Here is a 16,874-nt window from a genome sequence, read left to right on the forward strand (position 1 = left end):
GATTGGATTTCCTTGAGAGGCAGCCAACATTTTCTCTTTTGATCCGTAATTGGAATAAAGTGAGGACAGCCATTTAGATGTTCTTTCAGTAGTTCCTAAATTAATCCAGACTCACAAAAGGAGGAGGAGGAAGAGACAGGGAGGAAAGTGAAGGAGAAGATAGAAGCAGAAAGAAGGCTAGGGGAAGGGAGAGAGGGGAAGATTGGCCAAGAAATCCACTGCTGTGTTTGTCTTAAGACATTAGCGCCTTTTATGTAATTGTAATTTTGGCCCCAAATTTTATTTTTACCACATGTGCCTTGGTTTAAACAACTCCCAGAACTGTGCCATGAAATGTTCCTAGTTCAGCATCACACCTGGGTCCAGTTCAAGAACCTAACCACTTCTAGTCCTCACGCTAAAGCCTCATTCTAGTATGCCAGAAAAAACAGCCATTGCCATTTACCATCTGGATCCAATGTATTCTTCTTATTAATTCTTTATATTTTTAAGTTATTTTACAAAAACTTCACAACAGTAAGAATAGGGGGGTAGTGAAAACCATTTAGGAATTTTAATAAGAATTTGAACATAAACAAAATCTTAGTTCCTATTTTCCCGATTTTGACGTTCTATTTGCCCACAATGGGCAACATCCTCTGAATGCAAATAATTGTTCATGAGCGGTCAGGCAAGAACCTGGGACATATCCATCTTGTAACACATAGTCTATATTTCACATACATATATAATAGGTTCTAGCTTCTTGTTAATTCTTGTTCTTATTGCATTTGCATTATCAAAATGTAATATGTAAAAATAATTTTTGAAACTTTTGGTTGACCTAAGTTTGGTTGCATCTTCTTTGCTCTGTAATTACAAACCGTTTTCAGTTTTACATTTATAAACACCATTCAGAATGATCAATGATTTTTTTTTCATTTCTACATGACATTTTTTTCCAACCACCATTTTATACACATCTGTCTTCAGCCTTTGCCTGCTTACAAACTGTATCAAGTAAAATTTGGTGCACAGACATCATAATGGCTGAATGAATACTGCCACTCATCCTTTTAACAAAAAGGGGTGGTCCAGTTTTTGTCACAAATATTGCATAGTGCTTTCTGTTGAATGACTAACCATATGGGAAAACCATATTTTTTTTTTCATTCTTAGAAACACATGTGTCAAAATATATATTGATTTTTGAATTTGAGAAAATTCAACGAGGATATTATAATCTTAATGTTTGTAATGTGACATTTTGCTTATGTGATGAATTTCACTATCATCATTAGAGTATAAAGTGCGTCTATCCATCTGTTTGCATTTGGTTTCTGAATCATCTTGCAGTTGTGAAATATCTTTCTTTCTCTATTTTCTTCTGTTTGCCATTATGGGAAGAACATGAAAAATTCTGAGTTCAAAATTATGTTCAATGGGAACTGAAAGTAGACTACAAAGAGGATGCCTCCAGTCTCCTTTTATACCTTCCCAAAAGATGATGTGATACTTTGAACAGCCAAGAAGAGAACTGAAGGGTGGTACACTAGTGAGTATTTATTTCAATATTTTATTCTTCTTCTAGGTAAGTTAATTATTCTTCTGTTTTCTTATTGTTTTTTTAAAGTATATCTGGGAATAATTGATAAGTAATGAGAAAATAATTCCTAGGATGACTAAATAACAAAATTTTCAAGACAGAGGAAAAAAACAAAATCACTAAGAACTTAGAATGTATCTTAGATGTATAAAAGCTTCCACTGGATCCAAACCATAATTACAAAACAGAATGAGTTTTATTCTAGTTTAACAAAATAATGTGACTCTTTCTTTTAATGCTTTGGAAGATACCCAAGAAAGAATAAAAGTCATTAAATATTAATACTTACAAATAGAACTATTCTAAAAAGAATTCATAAAGCTGGGTCAGATGAACCCTGATAGTGTATTGAGTTAGCCAGATATATAACAAATACTTTTTAACAGCAGAAATTAGCAGTGTATATTTGCCTGTTGAAACGTACCGTCCGTCATTCTACATTCTGTACAACATTGGGGCTAACATTCTGGTGTTCCATTTTGATCATATTCATTACAATGTTCCTTATAAATCCAACTCAGCACTGATTTTGCTCTGGATCAGTCCTGAGGACTTTGATCTAGTTCACTGTCCCCACAGGTGGAAGGGTGTGAAACTCTTGATTCAGTAAACAACTTAAGCTTTTGATCTGAAAATAAATAGCTTCTAGGGAAATAGAACGAAAACGTATTTCATTTTCCTGGCTCTGTCTGTCTCTCTTTCTCACTCAGAAACTCCAGCTGCATACAAATCACCTCTCTCCTCATCCTATCTGGGAGCACCTAGTGGTACCTCACATGTCTTCAAGACAATGTTCACTTTCTTTCAGGCACAGTGCTTCTCAGAGCTGCTCCGTTAGCAATAGTGATGTTCCTGCCAGTGGCTGCTGGGCCAAGTGCAAAGTCTCTCTCATTGATAAACTTAGCCTGCAATTTCTCTGCAGAGTCTATAAGTCTTCAGGGTATAGAGGAACGAAGAATGCCTATTTTTGTTTTTCATATAACAATCTGTGGTAGAGATCCCAAAGAAATGTTGTTTGGACCCAAATGTGTTACAGAGTTCAGGGAAGCGGTGTGTTTAGGTTTCACCCAGAATTCTCTCTGCCTCTCCTTTTGCCTCTAACAGGATTCCATAGGGTTGGGCAAGGCTAGCTTTGAGTTGAGGCAACCTGCGGACAATATCTTTCTCTGAAAGTCACTAAAAGTATCCAGATTCTGCCTCTTCACTTAGTTTTGTTATACTCCCGTTGGTTTTCTGCAATCTCCTTGCAAACAAACTTCTGTAGAGTCTCCTTAACTAGTTGGTCAGATGTAGCTGTGTAGATTTCATCACAACATGCTCTTCCTCCCTGGAGATTCAGATGAAGTACAAATCTCATTCATTTGGGCCCACCCAAAAGTTGCCAAATATGTCACAAATTCCTTCAGTGTAGTGGTGCAAAGTAAATGACAATATCTTAGACTGCAATCCCTCTGTACTTAAATCTAAACAAAACTTATTGTTTTTGTTTCTGTCAGTAAATGTTATATATCCTTATGTCAGAATTTGGAGAACAACAAAATGTGTGAAGAAGAAAATGTGGACTGTATCATACTATGCTCATGATTATTAATCTGAGCTTGAGATAGATGTAGAGAAGAGAGACCAGTATTTTATTCTTAAACTTGAAATTCATTTGTCTTAACTCTGTATGCTTTGACAATATTTTAGCTGACTACTTAAAACATGTTGAATAAAAATAATTATGTGAAATGCTCAGTTTTACAAAATTGGCATCACATTGTAAATTCAGTTTTATATCCTCCTTTCTCACTTAAATTTATATTTGAGCATTTTCCATGTCATTAAACATTATTTGAAAATACAGTTTTAATGGCTTTGTAATAGACTATTGTAAGGAAATATCATAATATATTTAACTAATCTCCTATTGTATCCCATTTTTCACGATTATAAAAAAAGTTATAAACAGTCATGTCTGTAAATTTTGACTGCATATCTCTGATTGTTATTTCTCTGGGATGGATTTCTTGGAATAGAATTACTACTTCAAACTTTATGAATAATTCTAAGGCTTTTGAACATATCGCCAACTTGCCCTCTCAAATGGGTATATGAATTACAGTTTAAATGCCTTTCAAAGCATTGATTCCAAATCCAAAAAACTTTGGAAGGTCTCTGTTCTCCTCTGCTCTAAGGCTGAAATATTCAAGAGGTTTCAAATTAGATGGTTCACTTTAATTATTTATTTAGCTGACTGGTCTTCCCAGAAGGATGCAAAATGTGATTGCAGCCAAGAAATTCTAGTCTTTTAGCATTTCCCCTGGATTATTAAGATAATTTGACCTCATCAAAAGATTTCATTTAAAAGCGAGAGGTTACTCCTCTGGCTGGGTGACCTCACTTATTTAGAAATATTTTCTTCTATTTCAAGCATCTGTTTTGAACAAAACAAAGTTCCCTGTCATCCACGCAATTCTGGAAGGGAAGAATTGTTAATCCCGTTGTTTGTATAAATGCTGAAGGTGATGCTCAGAGAGCTTTGCAGCATGTGACACACAAAATACGTGGTAAAGCCGTGATTCAGACCCAGGTCTGTGTGTTTATAGGGCCTCTGTGAAGTCCTCTGTACTATTCTTGATATCTAATTCATAGATTTATGGATTTTTGTGATATGAGCAGAGCTCTTGTTGTAGTTGGAGCCCAAGTATTTGGTATTAGTCCAGATTGGAATGGAGGAATTGTTTACCATTCAATCTTTCACGTCTTCAGTCCTGTTTATTCAGCATCATCTATGTGTCAGTTCTTATGTGAAACACTGCTCTTCAGGATACCCGGATTTGTTATACAGGAAGCCCATATTTATTTTGGTCAAGGAATATTAAATTCTCTACATCTACTGCGTCAAGGGGGCAGCACCCTGGCAAAGATGAGCAGACCCAGATAAATCCCAGGATCTGCTGATGTCAAGCTTGACACTTTATATGTTCCAATTTCTCTAACTTAACATGGTAAATATTCTGAAGAGCCTTTGCTATTGTTCTTTGTCAGCCCTCAGATTTTTCCCCATTTATTTTCTCCCAAGATATTTTTGCCTACAACTATATTGTTCAGTGTGTTTAGGAAAAGGAAATAGCAAAGTGGTGCGGCCCTTCAAACAAATAATACCAAGAGCAAATGGAGAAAAATGGGGCTGACTCCATAAGGAAACCACACTTCGGGTGACATTGATTTGTATCCAGGAATGCCTAAAAGGCTCTCTAGTGATTCTAAATACTTAAGAGCATATTCATTTCCTTCCAGAAGAAACCAAAATTACCCAGTAATTTAATTCTTATTGAACAAGAAAGGCAGTCAGTTACATACACACACACTCATAAACTCAACTGGTCTTGCTTTGCCTGTTTCCATCTGCTGGAGACTGAAGGGTTAGAAATATATTGACACAACATGAAATGAGGAGACAAACTTCAGCTATTGTTAGCGTGGCCTTGGGCTTCTTGGAATGTCAAGTGATCCGTCAAGGAGTTCGTAGCCAAATTGCCTGTGACAGAATATTTTCTCTTAGAGAAGCTGACAAATAACCTACAATGCAAACTTGCTGTTCTCAACAATAGCAGTAAAGGTACCCGCAGTATAATGAGTTAAAAAAGAGGGGGTCGGAAAATTTTCAGGACACATTTGTATTCCTTCTCTTTACTTTTCCCTTTTATCTGCCTTTATTCCTATTCGTGACACAATTGTTTATTGTCTCCTGAATTGTTTTAGGTAGTTTTAAAAATTCTTATTAACGTCCTTGTTTTACCTAGAAAGATAACTAATGGTTGATTACTGACTGATCTGTTTGGGCAGGAGACTGCCATCCAAGAAAGTTTACTGTAGCAGGTAGACTATAGTTTACACTATCTATTTTTGGATAGCCAACACCTTTTCCATATGAAAAGAAGATAGCATCAGAAGTACACCTACTAAAATGAAAGCGAAGTTTGCTGGAAAATACTGTCATCTTTTATTCAGAACGCTTAGCTTTACAGCAAGGGAGGGGCCTTTCTGTTGCTACTAAAACTTCTCTTATGTAGAAGATTTTCCTCCCAGGTTCTTTGCAGAAAACAACCTACCTGATTTGTACAAAAGAACACTGCTCTCTAGTGGAATAAGGGGAAAGAAAACCATTACTTCACTCTCGCTTTTCTTGCCTTCTTGGCTGCTGCTGACGAAAGGCGGCTGAGCTTTCACCTGGACTTATGACATGTTATGATATATGGCTACAATTATTGTGATATTATACTGTGAAGTGGTTTTGCTCTTGTAATCAAGCAAAAATCTTTTTCCCCCCAAACCTTCTTTTGTAAATTGAAACCAGTAGGTCTCCCCATCCCTCCCTTCTCAGCTGCTGCCTCTACCAAAAAGAAAAAAAGCCTGCAACTAATAATGATTTAATTTACACAGGAACTTGCAATAATTTAACTCACATCAGGTTAATTTGAAAGTGATTAATGGCAGCATTTATGGGGCTGGAAATTTTTAATAATGCTTTCCTGGTGAATTTATAGCATTCGTGTTCCAGACCATGGGCTACCTTTTCTGGGTACACATCTTGTGTCTCCCCCATGCCCATGTATGATGTCCATCCCTCCTTTATCCAGCCTCCTCTGTGGTACAGGTGGAGGGGAAAGTGAAGATTTTCAATGCCACATTTTCTGTCTTAGTGGGAGAGGCTACAAAATTAATACCAATTTGCTCCAATAGGAGATTCTTTGCCCCAGAATTGTTGTTGCCATACACAACATTTTTCAACAATACATGCAAGAATTATGGGTTCCTCTGATGTCCTTGATCACCCAGCTCATACATTCTGAGCTGGCCATCATAAAATGGATTTTCTGGACTTGGCCTCATGGTTTCATACCACGGGGCTGGCTCAAATGTGGTTGGGAATATGTGCATTCCAAACAGATACACACATTTTGAGGGATTAAAAATGCAGCCAGCAGTCCTCCAAAGATTTATTATCTACCTATCCTATTCCAAAGACCCTGAAAAGTGACTTTAAGTTGGTTCTTCTGTCCAACCTCGCCAAACTTGGGGGCAGGAGGAAGCCCTCCTTGGCTCAGAATTTCCATATGCAAATGCACATATGTATGCAATAGCAAGTAAGGATGCATAATTGCCCCCTCCACCACCATACCATTTAAGTTCTATCCTTTTGCTGATGAGCAATGCAGAGAATTTCAGTACTATAAAACCATAAGCAATGGTCTGAGGAAGCAATGCTTTGTCTCAGAGATGGTTGGGAGCAAAGGTGAGGTAGAACCCTTCTCTCTTGTACACTCCTAGCCAGTAGTACACACTGTGCTTACCCCACAGCCTGCTCCGGTTCTGCGAATCATTGTCTATGGTTGTGAGGAGTAGAAGTCAATAGCAAAAAGAAAAAAGGTGTTTTGTGAGAGTGAAAAGCATACTTGTCTTTTGTTGTGTTTCATATTTAGTTTCTCTCCACCTCTCACATCTAAGCAAAATTAAAAATCTCTAATTAAAAACTCCCTTGAGCTATGTCTGCTATAGAAAAGGTAGTAAAATGATGATGTTTTTAAAAAAATTTATCTCCTCCAAACCAGAGAAGCAAGACAGAGCTTCAAAAGTCTGGTCAGGGGGACTTGTTGGTTACCATTTTCACTTGTGTATGAACAATGGTGGTGGAAGCTACCATTGAAAGTAGGCCTTGTGAAGGGGTGGAAAGAGCATCACAATGAGACACATTCAAGCTTCAGCTCTTCCCCCAAGACATTTGAGCCTTGCATCGTCACTGCTATGCTTCTCAATTTTTTCATCTCTAAGAATTACCCACATTAAGAATTCTTATGGGGATCAAATAATGCAATATGTGAGAAAGATTTCAGAAAAAACATAATGCACTGCATATATTGAGGAGTTTGTATACTATCTTGGCTGTATGCCAGGTAACCAAGATGAACTCTATTTCAAAGTGTGTGAATTCTGGTTTCTTAATCTCTCAAAGCCTGAGTTTCTGCTCCAGGAAAATAGTAATAGTAACTACTTCACTCAGAAAGTTGTCGTGAAGCCTGGAGATAATGTATGCCCAGTATCTGGCCTAGGTCATGGCACATAACTTAGGCTCCACAAATGATAAGTGCGATAAAGATATACTTGATAATGAGGGTTAGAGATAGTGATGGCAAGTACCTAGTCCAGTTCTGGTTATACAGCACTATAAATGCTAAGTGGGATGATAATGATAGTGATGATAATCATCATAATATTGTTGCTATTGATAGTGATGATGACAATAACAAAGAAGTTGACAAAGATAGAGAAGAAAATGCTGGATACGATAGCTGGCAAATTTTAGTTGGAAGCAGTACAGTGTGGTCAAAAAAATCCAATGTATTTGAGTTTGAAAACTGTTTCCAATTGTTAGTCATATCTTGACCCTCAGCAAGTTATTAATTTCTTTGAGCCTAGATTTTCTCATCTGTATAAATTTTGGTGCTGCTTTAAGGAGATGTCACTAAAGTATGTGCTCCAACTACTGACATCTAGTATATTCTGGATATATGTTAACCCGTTCCTCCTTCTGCCATCAGCATACATATCCGGAGCAGCTTGTTTTATCTTATTTGCTTTTAAATTTTGGACATTGAGATTCATACCTTCTATTTTTGGGGGAGGAAATTGCTCTTCCATATATATATATACTCACATTCCATTGGTCACAGCTAGTCCTATAAGACTAATTATGTGCAAAGAGATTAGTGGGAGCAAGAATCTCCAGCCCTTCCTCCCAAACACAGTAGACACTCCCCATTTCCCCAAGGGAGGCAAAAAAAACATCCACCCTGCTCCTTCCATCCAACTCAAAATTCCAGAATCTCCAGGAGTTTCACAATCTTTACCATCATATCCAGACCTGGCTTCTCAAGGTCCAGTGGCCTAAGATCTAAAAGAACAATCTATCTTCAAGTTTCTATGGATTTACCATTAAAGGATGCAGGATATTCACAATGAAAATGTTCTTCTTTAAGGGAAGATTTCAGCCATAGCAAAAGTGAATGCCCCCTACCTTGAGGCGAGGACGTTCCTTAAATAGCCCAGGATTCTTGCATGTAACCCTTATTCATTGTGCTCTATGACCCCAGGCTCAGAGATAGCTGAGGTTCTTCCTCGTCCATTATCCTCCACGGCCATATTTGAAGTGAAATTGGGACAAATGCCCAACTTGGAGGATATACAACTTCTGTAGGCTGTTTCTTACTCATACAAATGTGGGATATCAAGAGATGTTTTAAAGTTTGACGAGTCAAAGGGGATTTTTAAAAGATTAGACTTGTCTCATTGGCAATACCATTTCTTCCACAATTTAGTAGAACTCTGATTCATTTCCTTGTAGAGAATTCCATATTCTAGTAAAACCTGACAACGTTGAATTCTACCTGAGGCCTGTGCTCCTGAAAAACAGTGATGTTTAACAAATCCCCCACCTGTTTGCATTCTGGGAAACAGCTTACTGCAAAGAATCACCCTTTCCTGTATGACTTATAGAAAACTCACAGATGTCCTCCTCCTTTATCTGTGACAAAGCCTGACATAGACCCTCCAAATTCCCATTCTCATCTCATAAACAATTAGCTGAACTGTTTGTCTCCACGACTAATCTGAACAAAATGCCCACTAACTTGACTTTAGTCATGCTTCTTTCCTTCTTTCAGGTCCCTGAACTTTGTCTTGCCCCTAAATTTAAGCAAACATTGAAACGTGGAACAATTCTCCTTAATGGACCCTTCTGAGAATTGGCTGACTGTAGAGACAAACCATTTTCTGCTTAACTTTACAATCACGCCACCTGCTCATCCCACATCTGCTTCTTTCTAGCCTTGTTTTCTCCTCCTTATAAAAGGAAAGCTAATGAACTTGGATATCTATATGTCTCCCCAGATTTGGGAAGTTTTCAGCTATTATTTCTCTATATAATCTTTCTGCCCGTTTATTCTTCTCTTCTCCTTCTGGAATTCCCATAATGCATGAAGTATTTTGTTTGATAGTGTTCTATAAATCACATAGGCTGTCTTCACCCTTCCTCATTTTTTTTCTTTGTGCTCTGCCTGGATGATTACAAGAGACTTGTCTTTGAGTTCACAGACCCTTTCTGTTGCCTGATCAAGTCTGCTGTTGGTGTTCTCTATTGCATTTTTCTGATTTTATTTGTTGTATTCTTCAGCTCCAGCCTTTGTTTGGTCCCTTTTTATTATTTCTATCTCTCTGTTAAACTTCTCATTTTGTGCTTATGTTGTTAACCTGACTTTGTTGAGCTGTCTTTTTGTGTTTTCTTGTAGCTCCTTAAAATGACTATCTTGAATTTTTTGGCAGATAAATTGTAGATTTGGGGTCAGTTACTGAAAAATTATTGTGTTGCTTTGGTGGGGTCCTGTTTTGTTGATTTTTTGTGTTCCTTGAAGTCTAGAGTTGCTGTCTTCACCTATGAAGAAGCAGTCACCTCTTCTAGTCTTCTTTACTGACTGGCTTCAGGAGAGAAATACCTTTACCTGCCAGCCCTGCTAGAGATTCAGAGGCTTTCTGTGACCTTTTCTATGGATACTCCTGCTCAACAGTGCTTGTTTCTTCTAAGGGGGGAATTCTTGAGAATGTATGCTTTTTCTTGATCCTGCAAAGCCAGGGCAGGTGCCGACAGCCTCCCCTTTGCTTTCCCTATTGTGGTGCTGAGTGCTCAAGTTTGTGTGCTTTCTCCCAATCCTGCAGAATCAGACCAATTTTCTGTGCATGTCCACTAGCTGTCTGCAAAGGAAACTAAACTATATGATAAATTGTGACTTTGAAAATAAAGCTTCCAACACTTTGAAGACTTCTAATATTAGGTCATCTCTTATAATCACCCTCAATAAAAGCCAATTATGTTAACCTTTAATTATAACTGAAAATTCAACACCATGAAGGATCTGAAGGATATTGCTCAGGCATACGCAATTGGTACTTTTGCTTGATAAAGGAAGTGACTATATTTCTAAACCCATGGTGAGCCAGTGTGATAGAGCAATACATTTTTTATTTAGGAGGTTGGGATTGTGAAGTTTAAAGACTATATAATTGATATAGTTTTATTTAGAGGATAATTTTCTAAACTTACCCATAATTATAAAGTTCAGACATAATTATAAAGTACACAAAGAATCACCTTTGAAAAATAAAAATGTCCATTGGTAAAAGTGCTTGAAATCAATAACAAAAAGATCAACATGGCAAGTAGCAATTTAAAAAATTAATGCAATAAGTTTTGGAGTAAAAAGCTAAAACCTAAAGCCAGCAGGGAGATAAAGAATGTCTCTGTAAACAGTGACCACAGCCATAAACTGAAGGAAGAGGTTTACATGTAAACCATTCAGAAAGACTCATCAATCAGCTCCATCATTATATCTCATGAGGTTCTGCCTCAGAAAGGCAATAGTGCATGCTACTTGAAACGCAGGAAATTAATGATTATGAGGTCCATTGTTTCTGCAGTTCCAGGTTAGCATCATTATTCTAGTTTTTAATATTCACATTCTTTGTAATGAGTTTCTCATTTTCTTCAATTTTCTTTGGGCAGATATATTTCAATTCCACATAACTTAATAGGGAAATTGTATTAGGATAATACAGGAATAAAAGGTGCTCCTTCATTTTCTGTTTTATTTTTTTCTTCCCTAAGGGAAAAACAAAGTATAAGAAATAATAAAATGAAACTTCACTAGAAAATACAGTGCAAAGTTTTTACATTGATGTTATGGGGGGGACAGGCCCCAAATTCACCGTGTAAACAGAATTCTATCTATCACTCATAAATGCTGACATTTCGGGATGTACACTAGAAAGTTTTGTTAATTCTCCTAAGGTCTTTTACTTTTAACTCCCAGATCAGTTGCCAGATTTTTAGGGCAGCTCTTGGTTGACAGAAAGATTTACTTCAAATCTGGACAGTATTTACCTATTTCAGACTTTCTAATCTTATATAATCTCAAACACTCTTGCCCCTCATTCCACATGCCAACAAAATGTCCAAAATAGTCCCGCATTTCGTGCTTCTAAACCATGTCATGCAGAATTCTACACTGTCTTTTAACTCTGAAATTGACACAAACATCCATTAACACATCATGTGTCCCTGCTATGTGTTTCTGAAAATGTGGTCATTATATTGTCACTATCTGGAGCCTACAAAAAGTTGTGCCTCTGCTCACCCTCATTATAATTAGGAAATAAGGAAATGAGAGTGCTCTTTGAGTACTGAAACAGCAGAATCCGCAAAGATCGGCTCACACCCCATCAAAGACGCACAGCCACCTTTATGCAACAGCCCAGTGTAGTGGATAAGAACACCAGCAGCAGTCCCAGGCTGCTGGGTGTGTGTTCAAGGCCCCATCCCTTTTGGTTGTGTGCACTTGGGCAACTTAGTTAATGTACTTGTGCCCCTATTTTCTCACCTCTAAAATGGAGATGAAAATAATAGTACCTGTATCATGGGGTTTTGGGGCTACATTGGTTACTACATGAAAAATGCTTTCAGGAGTGCCTGGCACATAGTAAGTGATAAGATATCTTTTTCCTCATTTATGGCTATTATTATTATTATTACTGTTGTTGTCATCATCATCATCATCATCACCATCATCATTCCTGGCCGGGAAAACTAACTTATGACCAGAGCGGATGTAGCAATATATCTAAAGAAATTATGTGTGTGGGTTTTAGGGATGAAAGTCGTTGGTTAAAAAAAGTAGGTGTCTAGTAGAAGGATCTACTTTAGGAGTAGAAACAAATCTAGGAAGTCTACAAAGAAGGATAGACAATGAAAAATTTTCTAATTTATCGCCATTCCAGGAGGTTTCTTAGAAAAGACCCTGGACATTCCCTTGTGCCACAACACCCCCAAAATTTCATTGAATGTTCTTTTATAACTGGGAATTTTTTTGCATGGGAAATCTAGAGAAACAGGTTCCCCCTTTTTTTATAGTTCCTAGTTTGCTTTTAGCCATCAAAAAATACATGCCTTTGTTTTTCTTATTATGAAACAATGTAGAACGCAAAAAGTTCTTAAAGTTGTATTTTTGAGTGCTGCTCTTTAAAAACTTAAAGTTAAAACTTGAGTTATCTTTCTCCCTCTTACTGGTGGTACCAGACCATTATCGTTGGTTTTAATAACCCCAATCTGGTTCAATTTATTCCAGCTGTTAGAGCAGAGGCGCTAAGTACCTTATTAGTACCTTCTTGTTACTGAGTGGAAAAAACTTAGCGTGGTGAAAAGGGTGGGTGGAGGTGTCAGACAGCTCTTAAATGGGATTCTGCCCTTCTGCTTCTACCTGAGTGGCTTCGAACAAGTTATTTAAATCCTTTGATTCTCAGTTTTCTCATCTGAAAAACAGAAGGTTTATATATAACATAAAATTAAAAGAGAATAAATAAAATACTATAAATGAAATTATCATCACATTGCCAATTCTCAATAAATATTGGCTCCATTTTGCCTCCCTTTCTGAAAAGCAAATATACTCAAAAATGTCTCACCAAAACCAGGTTAATTATGTTTCTGTCCTTGCATCTCATTCTAGGTCTTCTCAGCTTTTACTTTTAAATTCTGAATTGATCCTTAAACAAAATAGTAATGCCAATTGAGGAAACCAAACAGATAATTATGGAACATACTTATATCACTCAAAGACTGGCATTTAATCATAAAGTCAGTCTTGTGAGGTTGGTACCATTATCCCATAGAACAGATGATAAGATCAAGGCTTAAAGTAACTCATCTCATATTTAATAAATGTTTGATCAGGGTTTTAAACTCCTGTTCTCTCTGACCTCAAAGTTCATGATTTTTGCTAGTCTTCTTCCTTGAGTTCTGAATTATTTTTTGAAGGTAAATGGAATTTTCTCTCTCTATATATTTAACTTATACTGAGTGATGCAGTGCTTGCAATGAACAGGAGTTGCTCTAACTTTCTGAGCTATAGCAATGAACAAAATATAGCTGAGGCCTTGTTGAAATGGGGCTTACAAATGTTAGGGAGAGAGAGAGATCAGACAATAAGAAAGTAAATTTATATATTTCTAGGGGTATTAATTGCTATGAGAAAAAATAAAGCATAGTAAAAGGTTAAAGATTGATGGTGGGGTGAGTGCTCTATTATATAGAGTGGCTTTGGAAAGGCCCTCCAATGAGATGCCTTTCTAGCAGAGATGAGAATAAAAGGAGGGAGCAGCCATGACAATATTTAGCAGAGGAGTTTTCCATGCAGACATGTGCAAAGGCCCTGCAGCAGAAGTATGGCTATCATGTTTCTGGAACTGAAACGAGGCCCTTGTATTTGAAGCAATTTGCCAAAAATGGAAGGTGGTAGGTGATGAAGTCAGAGTTAACATAGCCTGAGATTATTTAGACTGTGTAGGTCACATTAAAGGCTTTGAATTTTTCTTCAAGTGAGTTGGGAAGTTATTGGAGAATTTGATGAGAGGAGCTCTATGATCTGACTTGAGTTTTAATGATTTTATTTAGGCTGTTGAGAAGAAAACTGATGTGAAGAGGACAAGAACAAAAGCACGGAGACTAATAAATTATTGCAATACTCTGGTGAGATTGTTTTCTTCAATTCATCTCCAGATCATCACTCTTCTTTCATTTCTTAATGCAACTAGACTTCACACTTTCCCTCATTTTCTCTGATACCTCCAACCTCAAAACATTGGAGAACTTTACAAATATTGACTTATTATAAACTCTGGAAATTAATAGAGTGTTGCACTGATGTAAAGTTTTACATCTGAACTAATGCAATATCAACTGTTACAGCCACAGTGATCTCTTTGCTGGTTCAGAGGCAGATCCTGTAAAAAATAGACAAAAATGATATAAGACAAAAGTAGCATCACAAATTAGTGGAGAGAGGATTGACACTCCGGTAAACAATTCCAGGACAATTTCTTATACATGTGGGAAAAAATTGATCCCCACCTCAGATCATTCATGAAAGTCAATACCAAGTAATTTAAAGAATATAAATGAGACAACAATTTCCAAAAGAATTGGAAAATTCTTAGAAAAAGTATAGGAGAGTATCTTTAAGATTTCAGGGTAGGAAAAATCTGCTTAAATAAGATGGCTAAAGTTATAAACCATGAAAGAAAAAATAATCCATTTTAGCTCCTCCTCCTCTCAGACTTCCGTCATTCAAGCCTATCAGTCAAGTAGAAAAGAGGGACACTTGTCCTCATGCCGGAACTTGGTAGATTTACCCATGGTACAGGGCAAGTGCAAGAATGGAATATCTGGTTATGGGGCTTTTTGCTCACTGTTAATATATACAACAGTTCAGGTTAGTTTTTGTTAAGAAAAGGAAAATTTTCCCAATGGTCTAGCAATAAGAAATACAGATTCTATAGCCGACATTTAAACACTTTCAATTTTAAAAATAAAGTGTTAATAATATATTTTAGACCTACTTTATAAAAATTAGAATCAAATATGATTATGTAGGTTTAAATACTTTTGGATCTTTCAAGCATAATAAAAAATATCAACTATTATTAACATTGTCAGATGTAAACGACACAGTCAAGATCGAACGCATGCATTAGGAAAATGGCAATTCTTAAGACTCTCTTCTATGTAGGCTTTTCTTCTGGTTAGTTTAAACAAAAATAGGAAGTCTTGATTTATCAAATACAGTGTTTCTCCTCTGCATTTCATTCCACTAGAGCAGACTTGGGCAGTTAGCATCTTGACAGATGTGTAATCTCTCTGGATAAAATGTAACCACAATGATTATTCACATTAAGCCTTAGATTTTGTAGAAAAATGGAAAATATAAGAGAGGTTTCTAAAACCTTAGACTCATGGGAGCTACAATTTTTCACAATTACATTTTTTTTCTAAATTTTCAAGCTGCTTTGGAGGGGAGATAGTTCTGTGCGTTTGAGTGAGATAAATCACTCATGTAAGCAGGTGCTACCAGAATGCAGTTAGATCAGCAACTACCAAGCATTAGGGGGGAAATATATATATATATATGTATTTGGTGGCTATGTCTGAACAAACAAACCAACATTCTGAAGAAGTGAGGCATTTAGTAAAATGATTAGCAAAACATATTCCATTTTTGCTGATGTCACTGATATATTTTAGATAGAATTGTTATTTGTGCTTGAATGATAAATGTAGAGACAATTAGAGAGTCAGAAATAAAAGAAAACAGGCCTAGGGAGAGAGGGGCTATTGAACTAATTGTGGTTGGCAATAAACCTAGGTTATAATACATCAAGGAAATATCAACCTAAGATTTCTTATAGCTTGCATTGCCGTGTAAGTGGGCCTGTTCTCATGTGATGGCACCAGTGGCAGGAATATGCTGTCATTGATGGTACCCAGAGTTATGCTTCCTGTGACCCTGAGGAGTAACTGTTACAAATTTCTCTCCATAACAAGATGTATCAAGGATAATAATTTGCAATTCCAAGGAGACAAGTTTAGCATCGTTGTTGCTAGACACTCCTTTATCCCCGTCATCTTTATTAATAGGATCCCAGTTTTGTTCAGAGAGCGAATGCCCAGGAAAAATATGCCCAGAAGCTCTCACAGCTAAAAGCCATCATGTGACTCGTACTGACTGATGAGATGGGAATGGAAGTCTACCTGGAGGATAAGCTGTATGTTTTCGCGTTAAAAAGAAAGACTTGGTGGGGCCTGCCTGTGACCAAGTGGTTAAGGTTCCCCATGCTCTGCTTCAGCACCCTGGGTTCTCTGGTTCGGATCCTGGGTGCAGACCTACTCCACTCATCAGCCATGCTGTGGAGGCGTCCTGCATACAAAAAATGGAGGAAGATTGGCACAGATGTTAGCTCAGGGCTAATCTTCCTAAAGCAAAGTAAAAGGAGGATTGGCAATGGATCTTGGCTCAGGGTGAATCTTCCACACCAAAAAAGAAAAAAGAAAAGAAACAAGACTTGGCTGGCTGCCCTTTCCCTTTTCTCCTTCTATGGAGGATGGATGCCACGCTAATGGTGGTGGTGCAGAGGGTTAGAAAGCTGGATGGTTGATGAGTTTCTTGGGCACCTGCCCCAGCACTGCACTCTCTATCTCCAGATTTTGATTAATGTGAAAACAAATAAAATCCCCTATTTGTTTAAGTCACTAGAGTTGGATTTTTGTTATATGCAACTGAACACATCCCTATGTGACACAACAGCCAATGGGTCATTATAAGTGACTGCTTCTCACTGTCTTATAATGTGGCACTCTTACGAGCGG

At 37.2% G+C, this 16,874-nt stretch overlaps 1 long non-coding RNA gene across 2 annotated transcripts in view; it reads left to right on the forward strand.

Annotated features, from left to right (window-relative positions):
- The window catches only part of LOC138920359 (uncharacterized), a 94,765-nt gene extending 78,201 nt beyond the window's left edge, over positions 1-16,564 (forward strand). For both annotated transcript variants that reach the window (XR_011431412.1, XR_011431413.1), the window contains 2 exons: positions 1,387-1,534; positions 14,127-16,564. This is a non-coding gene — a long non-coding RNA (uncharacterized lncRNA). The remainder of the gene's footprint in view (positions 1-1,386; positions 1,535-14,126) is intronic.
- Positions 16,565-16,874: the final 310 nt, after the last annotated feature.

Source organism: Equus caballus, chromosome 23 (assembly GCF_041296265.1).
Source record: "Equus caballus isolate H_3958 breed thoroughbred chromosome 23, TB-T2T, whole genome shotgun sequence".
NCBI classification, from domain to species: domain Eukaryota; kingdom Metazoa; phylum Chordata; class Mammalia; order Perissodactyla; family Equidae; genus Equus; species Equus caballus.